Consider the following 6560-nt stretch of genomic DNA (forward strand, 5'->3'; position numbering starts at 1 on the left):
TCAGGGGCGAAGGCCACAGCGGGCGCAGACGTAGGTAGCAGACTCTGTGTGGTTCTGCTGCAGGGGGCAGGACTGGTGGGGCTGGTGCCAGCTCCCCCTGCGCCCCATGGGATGCAGCTCCATGAGGCTGCTCCCTGCGCACCGGGAAAGGAAGGGACAGGGTTAGTGGATCTGCCACAGCCTCTCACGCAGCATGCGGCGCAGGGCCGACAGGAACCCACGCGGCCACAGGGAGTGAGCGGGGAGGAGTCCATCGCGGGATGGTTCTTGGGGATGAATACCTAGGCCTCCATCCTGCCACCGGCTCCGCACCCACAGGTTTCTGCTGCACCCGTGGCTGTGCCGTGGGGCGATGGGCTAGTTAGAAATCAGGGCACTCGCACCGCCCCATCGCTAGCGACTCGCAGACGTGCCTCACACCCTGTCCCCAGGTAAATAAGGCCTTGGAACTGGCTGCACGAGGCTATTTGGGAAAGGGGCAGTGGCCATCGCTGCACGGGGGCATTCTCCCCAGGCGATCCCCAAAGCACTTTGCTAGCTAGGGACGTCATCGGGCGCCCAAATGAGAGGCCCGAGGTTGAGGGGCGGCGCGCCTGCTGCTCCTGATTGACGCTGATGGCACTTCTGGGCACTCAGCACCTCGGAAGATCAGGCCCGACATCGACCTAATGATGTCAGTGTCCACAATACAGCCTTCCTCCCGCCCATGTAAGTGCCCTCCTGCTCCGCCATAACAACTCCACCTCCACGAGAGGCAACCAGCAGTGCCTAGGACATCACGCAAAGCTGGGATCTAAAATACTCAGAATCCCTTAAAACGACCCCCTCCACACAGAGCAAATGTCATGGGATTAAGTGCAGTCACCTCTGGGGTGGCACATGGCAGCTGTTTAACAGTGCTACACAACAATGATTTAGCCCAGGAAAGCGGAGAGGGATATGCACTAGATGGTATATTCAATTGCTATGGGGATGTTATTAACCAACTCGGGTTAAGGCTGGGACTCACATTGGAAGGACAGCAGGGTTTAAGAGGGAACATGGGGGATTTTTGAAAGGTCACATCTGGATTGAGAAATAAACCCTAAGGGACACTTCTGGACCCACGCCATGAAATCAGAATCCAGAGTTCAAATAGCTGGGGGTGCCCAGATCTGGAGGGTGGGTTAAGTCTCCTTTAAGGCCAGGCAAACTTTCCGCATGACCCCGTCTTCTGACGCCTGCGTGTGCACACTGGGAAAAAGTCAGCCCCCCCAAAAGATGGTGTACGCAATCACACACGGAAATGGGGCTGACCCCCAACCTTGTCCCTTTCTGCGAGGGGTGGGTGACTTTGCAGACGGATCAAAGCGGATTCTGGCGCCAGCAAACCTGTGAAAGTTCTTTTGAGCAGAGATGATCCCCTTAAAAAAAAATCCATTCGTCCCCCCCACCCCTTAAAAATGGCAAGGCAGGAGCTGGCCCAGGATTGCGTTTCAAGCGTCATTGCTGGGACGAGGAGCAGGGCTGGAAGGAAAGGGTTCCTGGGGCGGCCTCTGCTCTGGGCTAGTTCGCAGCAGAGCAGAGCAGACGTGTGAATGGGAGAGGGAGGCGCTGCTGAATGGACTCGGACTTGGAGAGCCAGAGATCAGGAGGGGGCGGGGGGGGGGGGAAGAAGCAGGGCTGGGAGCTCAGACAGCCTGGCGCCAGCAAACACCTGCAAACAGCTAACAGGAACACAATGGCAAACACAGGTGGGGGAGCGCTGTCATCCCCAGCCGCTCCCCTCTGTTAATCACAGCTGATTGCATCAGTTTCCAGGCCCTGCCAAGACCCACCAGCAGCGTGGAGCAACCGCTGCTGTAGCCAGGCCGGGGTTATTCTCTGTGTCAGGAGTTTGCTAATTTAAAGCAACTTTGCATTAATTCCCCCCTCCCAACCCTTGCAGCACAAAGGGGAGTTAAAAGCAGGTGGGGGAAGGGTTGAACATAAGAATCTTGAGGCAGTGCCAAATCTTGCTTCAGAGTAAAAGCGGCCCAAGATCTGCCTGGCTAGTGGGTTTTGCCCGGCACCAGCTCCTAGGAAAATGGAGCAGGGGGCGAAATGCTAGGCTAAATAAAGTCCAGGGCCTGCCCTGCTCTGTGCTAGTGTAAATCAGCTGTAGTTCTAGTGTTGTCAATTCGTGCCCAGTGTAAGGAGGGGGCAGAATCATGGCCCAACTCTTGCTGCCCTATTAAGGTCAAGGATTTCTTTTTTAAAACAAGAGGCCCCCCCATGGTCTGTCTCCTGAGGCACACATGCAGGCAAAAGGATCCAGGAGGGAAGTGGAGGCCAGCCATTTGTTTCCCCATCACCCCAGCTGAGGAGAAGGAGGCAGCATGAACAAATCAAAACTGCACGGGCCTGGAAAGATTTTTCCATTTGTTCCGGGAAGCTTTCTGGATGAAATGGGGGAAGGAGAGAGACGGGCTTCTGCCGTGGGACATTTAAAAGTACTTTACAGTGGGTGTAGTAGCAGGGTCCACTCCAGAGGTTTGTGTCCCTAGGGTCAGTACTTCAGAAGAACAACACCACTGGCTGGGATTGTCTAGGATCCAAAAAGGGGTGATGTCCCTGCTGCAGACTGGAATTCAGCAGGCCCTGGGATTGGGGTTGTATGATGGAGTTCCTAGTGCTGAGCAAATGCTGTATTTGTTACCGTCACCTATGCAGTATAGTCTTAGTTTCATCACCCTAACAATCTTACAGTCATAGTGGGGGTCTTCTTACATATGGCGGCGAGGCTGTTTCATCTACTGCAGAATGCAGCCAACTCTGGAGTGGAGCATGGCAGCTGTTTAACAGCACAACACAACAGTCCAGGACAGGAAGCTAACAGGTATGCTGTATCCAGCTGAAAAGACAGTGGGAGGGAACATTTTTATTAACCAAATGGGAACTTAGCCCTACTCTGGGGCTATTGCCACAACTCTTGCAAAAGGAGAAATGTAATTTTTAAATGACCCTATGTGATCAGAACCTGGGTTTGATGTCTCACGGTATCCCCTCCCCTCCTACCATGCTGGGGCACCTTGGTTCAATCATTTGTCAGAGGGAAAAGTATCCTTTGCTGAGCCATTGTCTGCTGCCCCATTGGTTTTCATTTCAGCACTGACTCAGCCCATCATTGCTTAAGTTTATGAGATCTGATGAGATCACAGCTGAAGGCGGTATCCATAAGGGAGCCAACAACTGTCATTGTGCCACTTTGTATACAAAGGAAAGAAGTGTCATTGACAGCATTTCCCACCCCCACAGTTTATACACAGGGAGTGTCTAGGGGTGTTTATAAAGCACACAATCACTGTGTTATCTCTGTGCAATCCTGCTGATTAAACACCTGGCCCAAGGCTGCACGGCTGTCCTAAATTTTCAGTATCAGCAAGACTGAGTTTCCAAGCTCAATAATAATCCAGGCTCCTTTAATGCCTTTCATGGGGGGGCATCTCAAAGCACTTTTCAAGTGCTAACGAGTGTCACAACAGCCATGTGAGAAAGGTGGTGTTATCCCCATTTCACAGATGGGAAAACTGAGGCACAGAAGTGGCCTGAGATGCCCAGAGATGCATATTAAGGATCAATTTTGAGCAAATGAGAAATGACCCAGCGTTGAGGGGTTCAGTGGGTTCAGAGTGGTTGGGCTGTTACTGTGTTCACAGACCCCAGTTGTTTTCAGTGCCAATGCCAGGCGACCAGGGGGGTGGAGGAGTTCCCTTTTCTTCCGCCCTCAGTGCTGAAAACACAAATCAGACTGAGTCGCTGATGCCCTCTGATGGAGTGTCGCGGCCCCAGGAGAGCCAGGGTATTGTTGGACAGCGAATCACAGTAGCTCCCAAAAGCGCCACTCGGGATCAGGCCCCCCCATGGGGCTGGTTCTGTGCAACCACTTAGGAACAGCACCCACTGGCTCTGCCCCAAAGAGCGGACAGTGTAATGTACACTCACGCGCCGTTGTTACATAGTGACTTTCGCCCTCCTGATTCTTTTTGGTTACACACACACACACACACACACACACACACTGATGTCCCCTCCCTAGGGCTGTCCTTGGATCAAAGGTTGTCACTCGGCCGACATGCCACTCATGACAATTGAACGGGATTCTTTAGTCAAGCAAACACAAATGCCGCCATCTTGTCTTTCTCCTCCCTTCCCCCTTTAGGGGCCCTCTAGTGTTGGCAGGTACGTACCGCACCCACTCCGCTCTGTTCCAGTGTTGTTGTTTAATCCAGACACCACATCTTGGACATTTTAAGGCTGAGAAAGATGTTTTTGGTCACCTTGCAGTGACTTGTGCCTTCCTGCGTTCTGGCCGGAAGGGGCACAAGGGCTGAGACTCAAGGACCTCTTATCAGCCCTGGCTCGAAGCAATTCACACAGCGAGGCGAGTATCATGACCTTCATTTTTGCCGATGGAGAAACTGAGGCAGATAAGGGTGCGGGGAGAGCCTTGCCCCAGGCAAATGACGGAGCTGAGTATGGAACCCAGGTCTGCCGACTCGCCGGCCTGTGCCTCGCCCACTAGATGACGCTGCTTTTCAAGTAGGGCAAAGCGTGGAGGAAAAGGGCGGGCTCCTTTCCAGCCCGTCACACTGACCTCCCCCTCCAGGTGCTAGACCCCACCTTCATGAAGAGCATCCCTGACTCACCAGCTGCCAGGCCCCTTTTTCACACCTCGCTCCATGGGCTTGGCAGGCTACAGACGTCCTCCCCTGGTTTGTTACGCGCTACAGTGCCCAAACCTGGCCCGGGCCACCCCTTAATGATGTTTCCACTGTGTGGGGCCTGCGCTCTGTGCGGGGCTGGGCCCCGTTGTGCCGCGCTGGGCCGGAGCGGAGGAGAACGTTGGCCTCTTGGATGTTTCCTCTGTAACTTTAGACGAGAGTGAGTCGGAGCCCCTCATGAATTATTCCCGGCGGCAGGGAGCGTCCTGGCTTGGTCAGGGGTTACGGGCTAGTGAGCTGCTCCCGTCTCATCCCCAGATCCAGTTTCCTAGCTCAGTACTGCAGGAAACAACAAAGCCGGGCTTGGGTCTTTGTCACCCGGGGGCCTGGAGTGGACACCAGGAGACGGCCGACTAACTGGCTTTGCTATTCAGCGCTCTGCTGTACGCAAGCGCAGGAAGAAAATCACATCCACCAGCTCTGCCCGGGGCTGGGAAGAGGGGCGGTTTCCATCCACTGGGCACGGACACTGAATCAGAGCGGGCCCCTTCAACAGTCTCCAGTGCAGCCCAAGCAGCTCTCCCCACCCGCCTCTTTTAGTTGTTCTATAGGAGTACTAATCCTTTGCACCAAGATCTCAATGGCACCCAGCAGGCAATTCGGGCTGCGGTTCCAGCTGCCAAACGCCCACCTCTCCCATGAACTTCAGCTGGAGTCGTGGGGACTGAGCACCTCTGGAAATCAGGGGGCTGGCCTCCTCCCAAGCTCCTTGCGAGGATAGGGAGAATGGGGAAGGGGAGGCACAGAAAGGCAAAGTAACTTGCCCAAGGTCACGCACAACAGGTCAGTGGCAGAGGAGTCTCTGGAACCCTGGACTCCCCACCTTCCACTCTGGTCCCCTAGACTCTCACTTTCCCCAAAGCGTATGCCCACCTGCCACATAGGGTTGGCATTGGCATCGCCGGCCGATGTCATGCCTTGGCCTGCTCTTGGCTCCCGCGAGCCGTCTCTGCCATCCCAGCAGGTAGAGGGGGGTGACAGGAGCCCTGGGCAAAAGCCCGGAGCAGATTGAGTCACGCGCAGTGACTCTCGGACCCATCCTGCTCCCCACCCCCGAGGCCAGGCTAGGAGAACTGCCCCTGTAGAACCAGCTCTTCCATGGTGGGGGGGCTCCTTGGGAAGGGTCAGCATTCACCCCCAGCATGCTGGGGAGGAGCCTGCAGCTGCCCTGGCCAGCCCTGGTGGGGAGGGAGCAGGACTGGGGGGAGCATGGCAGCGCCCATGTGGACGGATCCCGGCTTGTGGCTCTGCTGGGAGGAGACTGCTGCTCCCCTGACTTCGCTCACCAGCTCTGTCTTCCTCCCAGGAGCCTCCCTGGCCCCCCCGCCCTGCCCTGCTCCAAAACCTCTCTGACTCTGTCAAATCAGGACCAAATCCCAGCCCTGCCCTGCCCCCAACCCATCCAGATTGCCTTCGCTGTCTGTAAGGTGCTGCTCAGCCGTGGGCACCTCCCTGCCCAGCCAGGTGCCTCAGTTTCCCCCTCTAAAGCCGAGGATACTTCCCTGCCTGCCACGGGGGCTGCCAAACTCAGCTCCTTATTGTGCAAAAAGTGCTTTGAGATCCAAAGGTGGGAGATCCAAAGTGCTGGGGAGCTCGGCGGTGGGGTCCCTGTCTGGGCCCAGCTCTCATACTGTGCACAGGTCCCTGCTGACGTAGGTGGGGGTAAAGCTCTGCTCCCCGCTTTCCAGCACTCCCCGCACCTGCTTGATGCGTCCACCTACAGGGTAAGCTCTTTGGGGCAGGGAGCGTCTCTCTGCCACGTGATGGTGCAGCTTCCCAGCACCATCGGTGGGCTGGGCGTCGCCAGCGCTTGTGATT

At 55.8% G+C, this 6560-nt stretch overlaps 1 long non-coding RNA gene across 1 annotated transcript; it reads right to left on the reverse strand.

Annotated features, from left to right (window-relative positions):
• Positions 1-2040: 2040 nt before the first annotated feature.
• On the reverse strand, positions 2041-3110 carry LOC137141715 (uncharacterized). The gene is made up of 2 exons (XR_010916712.1): positions 2999-3110; positions 2041-2872 (listed from the first exon to the last, which is right to left on the reverse strand). It is a non-coding gene; the product is annotated as an uncharacterized lncRNA (long non-coding RNA).
• Positions 3111-6560: the final 3450 nt, after the last annotated feature.

Source organism: Emydura macquarii, unplaced genomic scaffold (assembly GCF_026122565.2).
Source record: "Emydura macquarii macquarii isolate MOO-44397 ecotype Brisbane River unplaced genomic scaffold, CSIRO-AGI_Emac_v2 contig_3113, whole genome shotgun sequence".
Classification (NCBI taxonomy): Eukaryota; Metazoa; Chordata; order Testudines; family Chelidae; genus Emydura; species Emydura macquarii.